The following is a 17,615-nucleotide window of genomic DNA, read 5'->3' as shown; positions in this document are numbered from 1 at the left end:
AACTTTATAAATTGAATCACAGATTTACAGAATGTTGGCACTGAAAATGTCTGGAGGGAGCAGGTCAACGCCCTCTTTTTACAAATGGAAAAAAATGAGGTTCATCTACTAATAGAAGGTGACATTTGTCTTTTACAACGTAATAAGCTTCTAATAATCTCCACTATGAATAGTTCCCATTGTTTACAAATGAAGATGGGGGTCAAAGCATATGTTGGTGAAAGACTGTACATTCAGAGATGAAAGCTGAAACTTAGACAAATTTAGATGTTCATAATGTTTTTAAGTCCTGAGAAACATAAATGTATCATATTGGCAGCATACAAAAAATACTGAAGAAAAGTCATTTTGGTCATTTAAACTGCCAATTTTAAATTTAAAATTGCCAACTAATAAGTTTAAATTTCCATTGCAACATGCTTGTTGAAAAATTGATGATGAAGACTCATATCTCTTTATTGTTCTTCCTTATTTAAAAAATTGTTTAAATTTTGTTTTAGTTTTTTAATTGAAGTATTTTACTTTAATTGCGAATGCATGCTCCATTGTTTAGAGAGGCCAACGTTGTGATAGTGAGACCTTGGGAATGAAGTTGCCTAAATTCATATTTGAACACAGCAGCTTGCTTCCTGAGTGATCTTGGACAACTTAACTTCTCTGTGCCATAGTTTCCTATAAAATAATAAGAGAGTTGCTTCCTCATGGCTGTGGTAAGGACAGGTCGAATTAATGTACAGAATCTACTTGGGATACTGCCTGGCACAGAGGAAGGGCCATGTACTTAGTGACAGCTATTACTACATTACATCTGCTTTTATAATCCAGGTAAATCTTGAGTCTTACTGATTTCATCTCTAAAAAAAATCTAAATATAAAGTCTAAAATGGAAATTCTAAAAGTTCATAGTTGTAGCTACTTATTACATAAAACTCAACCAAGAAACACACAGTGGAGACCAGTTAGCTGCGGACACCTGTGAAAGTTTCTATCCTGCATGGACTCTAAGCTGTCACTACACTCACTTCTGAAATCAAAGGCAAGCTAAGGAATAGAACTTTAAACCTTGGCCTCGTCAGGTACCCAGACCCCTAAGCTCAGACAATGGCAGGGAAACAGTTTACTGTTCACATGTGCATTTTCTAAAAATAGTATTAAAATAAACACTGTACGTATTTTGTTGTGTGTCTGACATCGTTAACAGAAAAAAAAAAAAAAGGAAAGAAACCCATGCAGTTACGAATAAGGAGGCTATGTCTGAAAATTATTATTAATTTTTACTTATGCTTAGGATTTAGTGACCAGTTAGGAGAAAAATCATTTCATTGGTGTAATCCCTAGACTGACTAAACTTGTTTTTTTCTTTTCTTAATTATGAAGAAGAGCGTGTTCCATTTACCACCTGGGGAAAGTGTATACATATAACCCTTTATGCAAGTGCTCTTTTTCTGGGCAAGAACCTGCCACAGACTTTTTAAAATCTAACTTGAAATGCTGAGACAACTGAAAATCAAGCTGGGAACTATGTAGTCTCTTAGAGAAAACTGTTTCCAGAGAACATCTGAGCCAACGCAGGGAGCCACTCTGGAGGTTCCACAGTGTCTTCTGCTCACGGTGCTTCCCCCAATTCCTTTCACCTTATTTGTTCAAATCAGATCAGTGGTTTAGGATTCTCCAGGGTCTGATTAAGAGACCAGATGGAGGCATTAAGAATTCTAAAATTTTCCAAGAGTAAAAACCAAGGTAAAATATCTAAGAATAGCCTAACAAAAGGATAGTAGGAACTATCAAAAACAAAATTAAAACATACTGAAAGACATAAAAGAAGCTTTAAACACATGATTCTAGATTAAAAGACCATATCTCCAAAATATCAGAACTTATAAAATTGATTTGGGATTTATTGTGAATAAAATTATATTAGTAATATAATAATAAGATAATGAGAGTTTTACTAGCTCAAGAATAGCCAGATTAGAGAATAGGACAGGAAATCCAGATATGGGCTCTGATATCAATAATAATTTAATATACAAGATGGAAGGCATTACAAATCAGGGAGATAAATAAAGGTTATTCAATAAATGGAATATTTGTTAGCTACTTGGGGGGAAAAGAAAAGATTGAAATCATACAGTGAACCATATATTGTGATAAGTTCCAGAAACATTAAAAAAATTAACACAATTAGAAAAAATCTAGAAATAAATATTGATGAATATACAACATCTAGATATGCAATAAGTTTCAGAGGAAAATATATAAAGATTTCCATGCATCAGAAGCATCCAAAGTATAAACAAAATACCAGAAGATGTTATTTGTTAACAAATCTGACAAGGGGCTACTTCCTTTAATACATACAGAGTTCAGATCACATCAAAGATAACACCAAAAAATCTCAGAAGTGTAGAAGGCAGAGAAGATGAACACACATTTACAAAGGAAAAAAATAGATGTCAGACCCCAATGGTAATTCAGTCAGTGCACATCAAGTGACACAGCTCTGTTTATGAGGATGAAGTCCCAGTGGTCACCAATCCCATGTCTAGGCTATTGGATAGTATTTGTAAAGTATGGTTGATTTACAATGCTGTGTCAGTTTCTGGTGTACTCCTCCAGCCTTCTTAGAAAGCAGCCTGGGAGTTCATATCAAGAGTCAAAAATATTCATATGCTTTAATCCACTAATTCAGCTTTGAAAAACTTTTAATCAGGAAGTATTTCAAAATGGCATGGAAAAGTCAGTATGGATGTAAGTCACAGACATACTTTTATATGTATATATATATATATAAAATCTCAGCCAAAATATTCTTCCAACCCTTCACATAGTAGAATATTATGCAGCCATGAAAAAGCGTGTCCATGAAAATATTTTATGATATGTTAAAGTGTTATGCTTATGATAAGCTTGAGAATAAAATTAATATATAAAATGATTTTTAATATACAAACAATGCACAGTTCTGAAGGAATTATGTCTACAGGCAGAAGCATTTTTCTTATTTTATTTTTTATTCATTTTCAGAGTTGGAGTCTTTTGATTGTTGGTGACAAAATCAATCTCCAATGGGTTTAAACAACAACCAAAAAATGGGGTTGGATGGGATTTATTGGTTCCTGTAAATGAAAACCTCAGGTATGATGTCTGGCTTCAGTCAAGGAGAGATACTGTAGCCCAGATGATGTCAAGGGCTGGTTTTGTCCTGTCTTCATTCTGTGTCCAGGGGTGTCTCAGCATGCTGCTTCTAGGCACTCAGCATCCCAGATCACACATCCATCCAAGCCAAGAGAGATATTTTTTGGCAACTTCCTCTCTTGATAGAGGAAGCTCATCATTCACATGGGCACCAGCATGTATCTCCTCACATAACAGTGGCTCTTACTGGGTTCTCTGTCAATTCTCAAATCATGTGCGAGGCCAATAGAATGAGGGGCATTATTTGTCTTAAACCAACTAAGATCTACCTCTGGTTCTTCAGAAAGAGTGGGTCAATCGAGCTTAAATCACAGGACTAAAAACAGAAAGGAGGTTATTTATCCTAAAGCAAAACCTGGGTCCTCTTCTAAGACTGGGCACAGATCCAGAACAGCAGTTCTGTCCACTACTGAGTAGTTACAAATCTTCTTTAATGAGCAAATATTAAAGTTATGATCAGAATAGATGATATATAAGAAGAAACTTGAGGAAGGAGAATGGAAAGCTTTCCTGTTTCCTAAGAAATATTGAACCCATTAAGTGCTTGGAAGAAAAATGGAAATGTGTCAAGTTTGTAAAAGTTCTGAAATGAATTAAAATTGATTTCACAGACCATGTAGGAGACAGTGCTATACAGTTAGTGTGTCTTTGGGCTCTTTGAGTATTTCAGTTCTTTCACTTAATAGTTGCTTCATTTGGGGCAAATTGCATCATCTCCACGTGGCTCTATTTCCTCATCTGTAAAAGAGATATAATATTACCTTCCCCACAGGGTGATTGTGAGGATTTAGAAAAATAGATGTGTGCTGAAGCAATAGTAAGCATTTAAAGAATCTTAACTATTATGATTACTTAATACATAATTAAAAATTATTATGCAGACTTTTTAAAAATGCATACTATTTAAATGGCCTATATGTGCTGTACAAGAGAGGAAGGCTCAATATACCTTCTATAATACATTTTTCTCAGCCTTAACTAATTTTCACATTTAATCACACACATACCAAAAAGTTATTGCTTTCACAAGAGTGAAGCCTTAACTGTGAAGAAAAGGATAATGAAAGAGGGTAGAGGAGGAAATAAAATGCTTTCTCTACAAAGTGATGGCTTAAAAACTAAGAAAAACACCTTTTTAAGACTTTGATCACCATATTCTTAGCTAATACTTAGGTAGAACTTTTCACGTGCCTGTGGTTAATGTTCTAAATTTTTTCAACTGTAGTAAATAATTGACTCATCACAATAATCCTATAAATTGCTATTATTGTCCCCCCATTATATGGGTGAGGAGATTGAAGCCCCTAGAGGTTAAGAAATTTGCACAAGGCCCCACAGCTAGCATCGGAGCTGGGATCCAGATGCAGGAGTGTGGCTCCAGGAGGGGCTTGTAAACACTCCCTCTGCTCTCCCCGGCAGGTGCAAGCCAGCCTCCCGCTGTTACTGTAAATAACATGATGTGGTTCACTTAGTCTTGAAATTGACATTCTTTGTAGCTTTCTCTCTGGGGCAGCCATCAGGAGCAGCCAGGGACACTGAGTACATGCTTCTGGACTATGACCAAGAAGGTAGATGGAAGGAAAACAGTTTAAAGTTTTAAAATGGGACCTTTAATCTACATTCTTTGGAGGCCAGAAAATTAACCTGCCTAGTAGGGAACTGAAACCCTATCAGCCACGTGCAAATTATGCTTCAGACACCCCCGTTGCCCTTGGGTCCACACAGTCAGAACTACAATGGATCAGGGACATGAATCTTGTGCAAATGCAGGGAGTAGGAATACCTGCCATTTTAAGATCTCAAGGAGTATGAAAAGCATGTGAAGCTTCCATCAGCAGAGACCTGCTGTCACTTCCAGTGTTTCCCTCAGGGCATGTCCACAGCTTCACTGGTCCTATTCAGAATGAAGACGACAGCTAGCACCTGCTGACCCCTGAATCAGTGATAGGTTCTCCCTTGAAAGGAAGCATATCCCCTTCATGGGTTACAACTAGTTTGTAACTTAAGTAATTCTATAGATGTAGAAGGGATATTTTCATTGATTCTGTTATCACAGACTTGCCTCCAAAAGAACATGCCACCAGTTACTCCATTTTTACCCCATTTAAAGATATTCTTTAACAGGCTTCCTTCTTTAGTACAGTTTTATGTTTACAGAAAAATTCACAGAAAACGGACTTCCCATATACTCCCTATGACCTGCACACAGCTGCTCCTGCTGTCAGCATATTACATTAGTGGATGCACTCATTCTTTTTGACATCCTTCATTCCTCCTCCCCTAAAGTTTAACATGCCTGATATTCATGTCTCTTGTGGCATTTACGTGCGATTTACATCACTTCTCACGTTTATGTGAGGTTTACAGCACATGCATGTTGTCTGTTTAAGCGTGGGTTGGGGGCAAGTTTTCTGTGTAAACATACGACCATTAATGAGTCTCATGCTTGCTGGGATTTTGGGTTGTCAGGTCCTGTTGACTATTGCTTCAGTTACTGGGATCATTGTCTACAGACTCTCAGTGTTCATTGTATTTTCTGCAAAACTTCCCGAGAACCTGAATGGAAGAGACCCAATCCAGAAGTACCTGACTGTGCAGGTGGGCCACGCCCATCACTGCTTCCCTCATCAGTTTTATCATCATCGTGACCCTGAACGCCATATATGAGAAAGTGGCAATCATGATGACTGAGCTCTGGTAAGCTCCTCTGCAGCTGAGGTCATTTCTACACCAGTTTTAGAACCAGGTCAAATCAGAGACTTTATCTTTTAGGCACTTCAATTCCAGTACATTACAGTCTTTAGAAAACTTCAAGTGTAAACGTATTTTCTCTAGCCTATATGAGAAGTGAATTAGCTCCAGCTTTGCATTAGTAAAAGGGACAAAGCAAGCATTAGAATGTCCAAGCTCTGTGTAAACAGGTCAGTGCTGAATAATATTTTCAATTACATTAGATCATGTACCCTATTGTTGAAAGTAAATAGTCTCTTTATTGCAAATAAGTGGAAGAGGGTCATGGTTCCAGTGGCAGATTTGCTCGTGCGTTACGGAGAGGACAAGTAATCACAGTGTTATGTGTCTTCCCCCCATGCTGTTCCTGTTAGTGTAGCTCCATTCACATCATCTATGGCTTCTATAATAAATGTTTCTTCTCTCTGGCTTTATCCCAGCCAGCGGCTTAGCTGCCCAAGTTAAGTGCTTCCCACACGCTGCATGTGGCTGGGTCGTTCTCCCAGTGGTCTGCTCAGCGGTCATCTTCTGAAAACACTAAGACCAATTCAAATTCTGAACTAGGAGGATGACTCGTTTTATGTTCCCCAAATGCTTCTAGCAAGTTGCCCGGTGTTTTGTTTGTTTTCTTCAATAGTCCTACCTTCCTGCCGTTCAGGGAGACAAGAGAATATCATTTAGCAGGATGTTCAAAAGTAGTTTTCTGTCAACTTACACCTGACAGAGGACAGTTCTTGCCCATTGGATACTGTTGTGACTATAAATTTTAAGGAACTGCTGACTATTTTTTTGCCTTGTGGGATATTGTGTTCATAGTGGGAGAAACTCCTACCATAGTGTGTACACTTGGAATTAACATAGTAGCTATGTTAAGGAATTCAAAACAGCTTAAATGAAACACTGTGAATTGTGTATATATGTATAAATATTTGGTGTGTTAACTCATGTATCTGTGGCTTTGATTAGGATCTAAACGCCGTTCACAGTTTTACAGACTTAACTTTTCTTTATTCTAGCTGCAGAGCCCCCAAGGACCAGACTGACTATGAGAACAGCCTAACCATGAAGGTGTTCTTGTTCCAGTTTGTCAACTACTACTCCTCGTGTTTCTACATCACATTCTTTAAGGGCAGATTTGTGACTCATCCGGGAGATCCGGTGTATTGGCTGTGAAAATACAGAAATGAAGACGTGTGAATACAGCTTTGTGTTCTGACAGTCTAACCGTTTCATGTTTTCTCTTAGTTGCCCAATGAAGAGTGTCTTTACTCTCTGTTCCTTAGATTTTTTTAGCCATAAAATAATGACTTTATTTCATGTTAGACCTATCTAAAATTTAAATGAGATATTCTTTCTAATATTCCACTGTGACCCAGGTGGCTGTCTCCTTGAACTGATGACACAGCTGACAATAATCATGGGAGGACAGTCCATCTGGAATAACATACAAGAGGTGTTACTTCTGTGAGTACTAAGTCATGTGATCTTGGGGTGAGAACGGCCCACCCATCCACGTCATTTTCCTGCGTGCCCATCTCTAAAACAGGGGAGACTCTCTGCTTATTAAAGGTCTCCAGATAAGATGATCCAGCCAACAGTGTAAACGTACCTGCTGTTTAATAATTATGCTTAAATACCTTCCTTTTTATGTTTAACTTAAATCCCCAAGTGCTATAGTTTCTGCTTATTAGCCCATCACTGGGGACTGACTGATCAGAGCCCTTTGAGAGATGGCCCTTGTTGGGGCCGTGAACTAAGTTTTCCCACAACTTCCCACGACTTTCTCCTCCTTTAATACATGCATTTAAAAATCCATAACAGGAATTTGTTGAGTGCCTAGTATGTGATAGTCACTGTATTAAGTGTTGTACATATATGTGTGTGTGTGCATGTGTGTCTGTATATAATTTAATCCCCCAAACAATCCTTATTCTTATCTCCCTTTTGCAAATGAAGATTCTGTGGCTTAAAGAGGGTAAGTGATTTGCCCAAGTTCTCATTGCCAATAAGAGATCACTGTGGGTCTCAGATATAAGACCCTATCTCTCTGAATCCATGTTCTTCTAAGAACAGAGGCACAGGGTCCTAAGGCACAGGGTTACATAATGTTTTAAGAGACACTTGTCTAAAATAATAACTACAGAGGTTTTAACTTACTGTTCTCTTCCTAAAAATGAGAAAAGCAGATGTTAGCTAAGGTCACACTGTCATTTTGATTTTCACATAAGCCCAATCCCATATCAAAGTGGACAGTCCAGTTTTATCTGCAATTTCTGCACATTTCAAGAAGCTTACTGTATTCGCTTTCTGTTGCTGCTGTAACAGGTATCCCCAAACGGCATGGTAGTAGGAAGAAAAAAGAAAAAGTGTCCACTAAACAACACATATTAAACCTCGTAAGTTTCTTGAATGCAGAAGTCTGCTGAAGTCAAGGTGTTGGCAGGGCTGTTTCTGAAGGCCCCAGGCGAACCTGTATCTTTGCCTCTTCTGGCTTCCAGAGGCCACCTGCGTCTCTTGGCCTGTGACCTCTTTTCTCTCTCTCAAGGTTGGCATGGTTGTGTGCCTCTGAATCTGATTCTGTGGTCACATCTCCTCTCTTCTCTCCCCTCTTCTGCCTCCCTCTTCCTCCTTTAACGACCCTGGTGATTACACTGGTCCCACCTCTATAATCCAGCTTGTCTCTCTTAGAGTCGGCTGGTTAGCAACCTTAACCACATCTGCAAACATAGCCCCCCTTTGCCAGGGAACCTGACCTCTTCATATGTTCTGGGGATTAGGACATGGACATCTTTGGCAGGGGACCATTTTTCTGTTTACCACACTAACCTTTTTAAGATAATTTCTGGCTTTGAGTTTCTGTTCTGTTCTCTTACTGATGGAGCATGGAGGAGAAACTCAAACAACTTGAATTTTGAAATAAAAAACCTCCATCATTTTAAAGTCTTCCATGCCACTATAAAAAATTTATTTCTTTAACTTCATTTTTTAATTATTAAACTATTTTAAACTTTGTTACTTTTTAAAACTTAATTTTTTTTCTTATCATCCTTCATTGTAGGCTCCAGAAACCTGCTGTTCTGCCCACCACATCCAACTTCCCTTTCATTGTTTTTCATCCCTTCCCTAAACTTCCTTCTCCCTTATTACCAAGTTTCTGTCCATTCTCTTTATAGAGCAGTTAAATTCTTTTCTCTTTCTTTCTGTTTTTGCAGAGTGAACACCTTTGGGTGTCAGTGTGTCCTTCCACATTTCTTCACAATGGCTTCGTCTTTCAGCTTCAGTATGAATTACTGGGGTCTGTCTCTAAACAAAGGCTTTTCCCTTGTCCCCCAGCATACCACGCTCCTCACAAAAAGATTCTGATCTTCTCTGTAAAATGAATCTTTATTTTTTTCCCCCACTGTGCAGTAGACAACTCTTACCCTGAGCTCACAGCTAGATTTTTCCAGAGGAGTAAAAGTAGGTCATGGGCAAATAATACTATTTTTCTCTGTGAAAGGAAATAGATCAGATAGAGGAGATACTTAACTCAGGTTAGTTAAAAACATTTCCTGAAGGAAATAGGTTAATTATTTAACTCTAAATTTTGATGAATCTGGTTGTCAGTGAGCTATTTTAACCAATCAAGGAGAAGGATATATTTCCTAAATTGGTACTGAGCAATTCATGTGAAATGAACCTTGCTCACATGAACTAGTTTAAAGTAAAGGATGCATTATGGTATCTGTGGTCTGTTTATGCCTTCGCTTAAGTAAGCACATTGTTGTAGGTTCCAGTGAGCTGAACTTTGCCTCCATGTATTTCTACTCTGGGCTAAAATATTTAAGGAATATGTTTTGAATTATGTTTCCCTTGTTTGAAAACCAGGAATGCTGAGTGGTAGCCAAGTTCGAGAGTGGCTTGTGTTTTCCTCACTGCCTCTTCTCTTTGTATAAGGTGCCAGTTTCCTTCTTACTTTTTCATATAAAATCCTAACATACCAAAGATCTATCAGTTACTGTTGCTGCACCAAAACTATACCCATCCTCAAAAATACATAGGGAGGGAAAAGAAAACTTATCAAAGTTAGCGACTATTTTCATGCTATCTAAATATGTCCAAAGGAACATAATGAAATGAATTTCACCATAACTCACCTGCCTCCACCCCCCAATTCCATGTGGGGTTCTTGAGTAGAATTCTGGAAGCAAATGAAGAACAGTGATGCTGTGATCCAGGCTCCCTTTGGGGTCTCCCCAGCACTTGGATCGGCACCTGGTATATAGTAGGTCTCAGTCCGAGCCAGCTGAGTGAGTGACTCACAGGCATCGAATGCATAACATCAGTGAATTAACAGCATTGTTTGTAGGACTCAGAGAATAACTGAGAGCCCTATGGCCTTCCCAGCCTCACATACAATTTTGATAGTGGGGTCATTTCTGTGAATTTTATTCTGTACTTGACAAAAGGCTAGTACAAGTCCAGGGTTAAGCAACTTGCCCTGGAGAAATTTTATGATAAAATATTAAGAAAAATAGTTAAATGCCCAAAATGACATAGGATTGTCCTTTGGTGTTTAGATAATGTATGGCTGTAATTTTCTTACTTTATATGTTTTCTACATTTTCCACCGTGGGTATGCACTACTATATAATAAGAAAAAGCAAATGTTTAAAAGAGAAAATCTCTCTTCTCCAGATATGACTTGGTTAGAGGATGAGTCAGAGACATATAATAGAATCTTAAATATAGGTGTTCCTCATTCACTCTTTAAATCCAGGAACAGGAAACTCAGGAATGAAATGGATTCAGAGAATCAAAGGTATTTGTATTCAAGATTAGCAAGTGGGAGTGTCCTCAACAGAAATGGTGATTATCTATAGTGCAGAGATTAAATGTATAATGAAGGTACAAAGACAACATGAGGTAGAAAGTGCCAGTTGGCAAGCACTGAGTAAAGGGCAATTTACTAAGATTATGCTAATACGTGTGGTCAATTCCCAAGCAAATGATTGTGTAACCCCTGCTAGAGGGAGAAAGCTTCCAGCCTTGGCAGGGGAGGAGGGAGGATCCAATGTCTGTATTTTTTTAAATGTCTACAGTTGCTTCTCATATGCAAATTGATATCCCTGCAGGAGAACCATAACCCAACAGAAAACCCAAAAGACCGAGGACAATGATGGGTAGACGACAGCCCAAGCTTTTCTGCCACAGATGAGTGGTTCCACTCAGGAAGACTGAGCAAGCGGCTCAGAGTCTTAGCTAAGAAGGTCAAGCCAATCGGGGCTGCTAATACGACCTAATGCCATTGGCGGGAGAGGGCAGTTCAGCACAAGAAGGGAGCGCCAGATGAGTTAGCATGGAAATTCCATCCTGGATCCAAACCGTGATGGATTTGGGTCCCGGAGGGTAAAAGCCCTGCTTCCCTGGGGCATGGACCGGATTCCACAAGAGGCTGAGACAGGAAGTATGAGGCAGAGAAAAATTCCCCCAGGAGACTCCCGAGTCTGGGTGCCAGGGAGGGTGATGGACGAGAGCGGTCCCAGCTCCACCCGCACCACAGGGCTCCGAGGGGCTGTGGAGCTGCACGCTCCCGGCCGGACCTCAGACCTGACTGCAGTGCTCCGGGCTGCGGCCTGGGGAGCGGCTTCAGCAGCAGGTGGTCCCCATCGTTCTCGTAGGTGCTGTACTGATGCCCACCCCTGTGGCCATGGTGTCCCCGAGCCAAGGGTCTAAGTGACTTTAGCCCTATTTACAGGTGGTTAGCCTGTGCTGCTCAAAAGGAAGATCCCACACTGGGTTTTGATGTGTTGGGGGGGTTGCTAATACCTGGCCTGCTTTGAATCGTTTCATCCTGACAGCAGCCTGGTCAGTGGAAGTTTCATCTCCCCATTTTATTTCAACTTTTATTGTTGAAAGTATAGTTGCTTTACAATATTGTGTTAATTCTTGGTGTACAGCATAGTGATTCCGTTATATATATATATATGTATATTCCTTTTCATATTCTTTTTCACTATAGGCTATTACAAGGTATTGAATGTAGTTCCCTGTGCTATACAGTAGGACCTTGTTGTTTGATGCAAAAATTTCTAAACAAAGTATTTGCAAACTAAATCTAGCCATGTATATGACAGAGTTGAGTTTATCTCAGGATTTAAATGTGGTTTTGGTCTCCAGGATCTCTTTATCAATTTATCGTAAGTAAAGAGCCTGTGGACCCCTTCTCAGAAAAATGATTTAAAATCATAAGATTTAGAGAATAAAGAAGGAAGATAATTATACTGAAAAGCAGATACCAAAATATAGAAATGGGCATTTGTGATACAGTAATATCTGAATTATTGGAAGGACGTGTTGAATAAGAAGATCCAGTGGTGGGTCTACTAACCGCAACATTCTGCCATAGCTGTGAGTGTAAATCATCTTCTGAGATCTGCAACAATTGCATTTTGAATGTAAATAAAGTTCAATAACAAATAAGCCATGAAGCGTGGATTCAGACTCAGGGGTATCTCGATTCCTTATCCCCACCACTTCCCAGAGCTCCCTCTCTTCCCCTAATGTCATTGAAAGAAGTGGGGAAAGTTTGTGAAGCGAAGGACATGTTCCATTGCAAAGAAATCTCGTAGCAAACCTGGGAGCATGGCCAGGGAAACTTAATGCTGAGATCAGAGGCAGTGGGAAACCTAGCAAGGGCAGCTCTTTACAAGTCACACCATATACTCTGTGTGTGTCCACGTGTGTGTGCATACAGACGTGTGGGCATGTATGATGTATACACCTGCCTTTCGTGTGAAGCCGCCTCACTGTCCAAATTTGAAATCCATCCAAATGTGCAGTGCAGTCAGCCGAAGCTCCGCCAGATGCTAAGTTGTCTGTTGTTGCTCTGTCTCTTCTGCTGAGCTCCACGAGTAAGCCACACGCCAGCTGTTGCTTTCAGGGACAACAGCACTGTAGGCTACAGGTCCATGCCTTGTTTCACTGCCAACTCCGAATTCCTTTCAGGACAAATTGCCACTTGAAAAAGGGGGAAGCATTCAGTTGTCCCACAAGCCTCTGAGTGAGGAAAAAAGATAACCTTAGAGACAGCTCTGTGGGACAGCATCCAGGAGGGGGCAGAGCACTGGGCTGCGAGTCGAGGCTGTGTTTCTTTCAAGCTCTGCACTGACTTAGAGGCGGCATGTCACTTCTTTGGCCCTTGATTTCTTCAGCTTAAATTAGGGTCTTGGACCTGTTTGATCTAACGTTAGAGTATCACTTTTCTGCTCGGTGACCCTCCATGGCTCCGCAATTCCTTCAGAGGGAAAAATGCCCACATCCTCACTGCAGTCCCTTAGGCTCCACCCCCAAAACCACCACTTATTTCCTATTCACTCTGGCCCACACCAGCCTCCATGCTGTCTGTCCAGCGTGAGGGACCTCCAGGCCTGTGATCACCGTTCCCTCTGCCCCTCCTCTGCCTGGCCCTTCCCTCCGTCTTTGCCTTATTCAAAGGTCACGGCCCCATCCCCACTCCTCCCTCCCACACATTCCTCGCCCTCCTTTATTTTCCCCGCAGCACTTACCACCAGCTCACAGACCCTGTATTTCTTTCTTTTACTTATTTTCTCTGACGATTTTCAGACTGGAAAGGCCATGGTGGATAATAGCAGAGAAATGGGGGGAAAAGGACAAATGAGGGAAGGTATCTTCTAAAAGCTAAAATGCCCACTGAAAAGGAGTTAGGAGATAAAGTAGCAGTCGTTACAATTTTAGTAAACCCAAGGTATGTATTCAGGACTAGTTTTCACAATATTTGGGGGTAGGGAGACAGCAATAATAAGAAATGTATCCTGAAAACAAGAAAGTAAATTCTTGGGAAGATGATGTGTCCAGCTTGAAATGTCAACAATACTTTTATGACCTTGGTCTGATAATATCCTGCCTTATAATTTGATCTGTTTGGCAGCTGGGTCATGAATCTAATGGTGCCACAGTTTTGGGAGCAGAACAGACCACCCCACGATGGGAACGGGACAACCATCTGTATCCCATGGGCAATCTGGGGTTATTTTATGAATACCTTGAAATGAGCAAGTCATCAGTGGAGATTTCGGTGCTGTCGGCTATACTAGAATATGCTTTGGGTCTCAGAAGCATCGGTTACCGAGCCAAACAATGACCTATCATACCGAAACAGAGCCCGCTTTTCTCCATTTCGATGCAATTATGCAGTCAGGCTTTCAAACAGTGTGCCTGTGTGTATCTTTATCAATGTTTATGTTGTACAAAGCTGAAGATTTACTGCCAAGGAATGAAATGGAATACTCATTCAGGTACAGTCTCCACCATTGATTCTCAGATCCTTCTGGTCGTGTCGTCTAAGGATGAACTCAGAACCGTTACTAGATGTGAGTCAGCTAGGGCTGCAGCCCGTGTGGCACAGCTGTTGGCTGATCTCCTTCTAAACAGAGTCATGTGAGCCCTCCAGCCTGTGCAGAAAGCCCGCAAGAGCGTCCTGCCTCATGGCAGCAAGGGTCACAGGGTCACCCCTTCCACATCTCACACCTGCCTTTGACATTGTTCCTATTTCTTCTGGCTGATGGTTTCTGCCTGGTTCCTTGAGTGACCTAGCACATCACTGGCTTGAATTCAGGATGAATTTGCTGATCTGGGGTATTGGTTGAGCACAGGTCCCCTCCTTCTCCAATGTCTTTGTCCATTTCTGTACATTTGCTTGGGCTCTGTTTCTCTTTGGTTGAACTTGGTTTTGAGCTCTCGGTTGCCTTTAAATGGTTGCATCTCAAAATAGATTTCCATGGGAAACATCAACTTTTCTATTATGCATGGAGCACTTTTATCTACCAGAAGGCTGATGATGTGCACGTTTTGTTTCTAAGCCCTTTCAGCTCACCACTGCCTTAAATTAGTTTTTTTTTTTTTTTTTAAGCTTAGGAGACAGGAAAAGATTTTGGTCAATAGGCTTTGCATTTATGCATGCATGTTCATGTCTGCAAAGGCACCCCTTTGTGCTTCCTGTTTATAAGTCTACAGATAGAGGGAGGTTTTTTTTTTTCCTAAATTACATTCTATATATAAAATAATTGCTGTTAAAAATATACGTTATACATGGAAACGCATCTGGTTCCCTCGGTGAGTGAAAGGTCATCTTGTGGCATCTTCAGTCAGTTATGCTTTGTGACCTGGTGTCTGATTTGAGTTTCATCTTTGCTTTTGTTGTGTTTCATGACCGGTTTCCTTAACGGGTGCAGCTGCAGTCCCTGGTGTAGAAGTTATGTTCGTTTATTCTGCTTATTTTCAAAAGGACTATAAGCTAATGACCTACTATTCCAAAATGAGTCATAATTGCAAATATGTCTTATTGGGGCTATTATCAACATTAATAATAACAACAACATTCTGGGGACAGCATATCATTTGGTATTTTAACACACATGGAAAAAGCCTTGGAAAAAAGTTATTGTTCTAGTTAAGTCAAATAAAGGTCATTGAAAGGAAAAGTTGTACAATTTCGGGAGAAATTGATAGGACTTTTAGAACTTTATAGTCTCATTAAAATACCAAATAATTCAGCCTCCCCCTACCCTGCAAAACAGGATGGAATAACAGCTATTCTAGAGAGATTTTTCAGATTTATTCATTTTCCTATTATCTAAATAATCCCTAACGAATTAGAAAATTCAATCCATTTCTGAGAGTAGGCAGTCTGTTATTCTGTATTCAACACTGGAGTGAAACTTATTTTGTGTTCTTTTCGTTCATGGGAGATAGAATTTCCAAGTGCTTTTTGAATTATTTTTGTTCCTGTAAAATAAAATGCCTTTGGTGGTGATCCACTGACCTCAGTTTCCTCCTCCCAGTTTTCCCCATGATCATTAATGACACCCCACCTGCCTTTTTAGTTATGCCTCTTAGCTGCTGAAGGGGAACAGCTTCTGACAGATGACCCTGGAGCCCTCCACCCGTGCTTCGTTATGCCTCGCACCCAGCCACCAACCCTATTCTCCTTCGCCTGAAGTACCTTTCTCTGCTTTTCTGCCTGGAAGGACTCTTGCCAAGCCTTGGCAGGAAACCCTCCACTTTTTAGAGATTTTCTGCTCTCCTCTCTAGGCATGAATTGCAGTTGATTCTTGTCTTCATGGTGCTTGATTGTGTCCAGTGTCCATTGTGCTCCCCGGCTGGACTGATCCTGTACGGAGGCAGTAGTCAGGCTTTTCACCTTCCCGTCCATGTCTGGAGCACCACAGCCTGGACCCTGGTTCTCATACGTGTTTAAGTGACTTGAGCTTGGAGTTTCAACACACTTCACATACAACTGCTAGATGAGTTGGCGGTAACATTGCCCCCTAAGGCCCCCACAAGGTTCTATATGGCATATGTTTTTTTCTGAGTGAAATTTCTCTTTTATTTCTTTTAGTGAATTCCCCACTGTCCTTTGAGATTATTAGAGTAACCCTGAGTTGTTAACCACAATAGCTCTCCCCCCACCAGTGAGTGATCCTGCTGTCTGAGAACTCAGACATGGGACATAAGAGAAATGATCTATCAGTCTTAAAATCTGGAAGCCATAGATACCATTTTGTACTTAGAGCACCCACAGCACGAACACCAGTCTCTCAAGAATTTGGCACTGCCTTCCCAGAGGGCGGGTGCCGTAAGTGAAAAGCAGTGAGTGATGAAGTGAGAGCTCTTCGTCTCTGGTACTGCCTCTTCCACCCTTGCTGTGTTAACTTGATCTTCCCTTCATATATTATATCCTCCATTTAATTCACTGCATTTAATATCAGTTGTTCTTCAACATCTCCTTGCACCCGCCCCCTTCATTCCCTCTCTGTCCAGTGCAATCCCACCCACGCCGCTCCTGTGCTTTACAGGACCAGGTCTGACTCCCCCACGCCCTCATCTCTGTTCTGTCTGCCCACCACCTGCACGACATTTCCTTATCTCCGCAGAATGAACTTCCCAAAATGACAGCTGAGTAACTGGGGGGGATTGTAGACCTTTTATCTCTTTACTGATTCATTCGTTTATCCATCCAACAAACACTGAGCACCTGCTATGCCAAACACTGTATCAACTGCTGGGGAGACGAAGACAGGTAAGACTTGGTGTCTGCACTCCACAGGCCAGGCGAGACTTGGCGAGTAGTTGATGAATTGCTCAGCAGGTGAACACAAATTGGACTTCCTAGAGCTGGAAATATTTGAACTGAATCTTGAAAGGAGAAAGGAAGTTAGCTCTCTAATATGTGGCAGAGGGAGTGGACACTTTATGCAGAGAGGTAGAGACATATAAGAGCACATGGCATGAAGCAGCTTGGCCAGACTGAAGAACAAGTAGGGCTAGAACAAAGGATCCATAGGTGGGAATATCAGGTGCACAAGGCCTCTGTCACGATGGGCCTTGTGTGCTTAGACTTGAATGTATCCTTAAAGAAACAGGGATATATTGGAATATTTGTAAGCAAGAGAATTGCATAATATTTATGTTGAAGAAGATCTGGTTATTCTGGCAGCAGAATGGAAGATACTATTTTGGGGGGGAGGCCCATATTTTGGTGGGAAAGGATATTTCGGGGACCACCCCAGGTAACCCAGACAACAAGTGGCACAGACCATAGAAATGTCAAGATAAAAATTCCTGAAGAAGGATATTTTGCTTATGAAGGCACTTTAATTGCATAGCTTTCTGTGACTTGTAATAAC

General features: G+C 40.7%; 1 pseudogene; it reads left to right on the top strand.

The window, feature by feature from the left end:
• The window catches only part of LOC116661681, a 53,121-nt pseudogene that overhangs the window by 29,839 nt on the left and 5,667 nt on the right, over nucleotides 1-17,615 (top strand).

This window comes from Camelus ferus, chromosome 36, assembly GCF_009834535.1.
Source record: "Camelus ferus isolate YT-003-E chromosome 36, BCGSAC_Cfer_1.0, whole genome shotgun sequence".
In the NCBI taxonomy this organism is placed as follows: Eukaryota; Metazoa; Chordata; class Mammalia; order Artiodactyla; family Camelidae; genus Camelus; species Camelus ferus.
The sequence above is the reverse complement of the archived record's forward strand: the minus strand, read 5'-3'. Positions and strand labels throughout refer to the sequence as shown.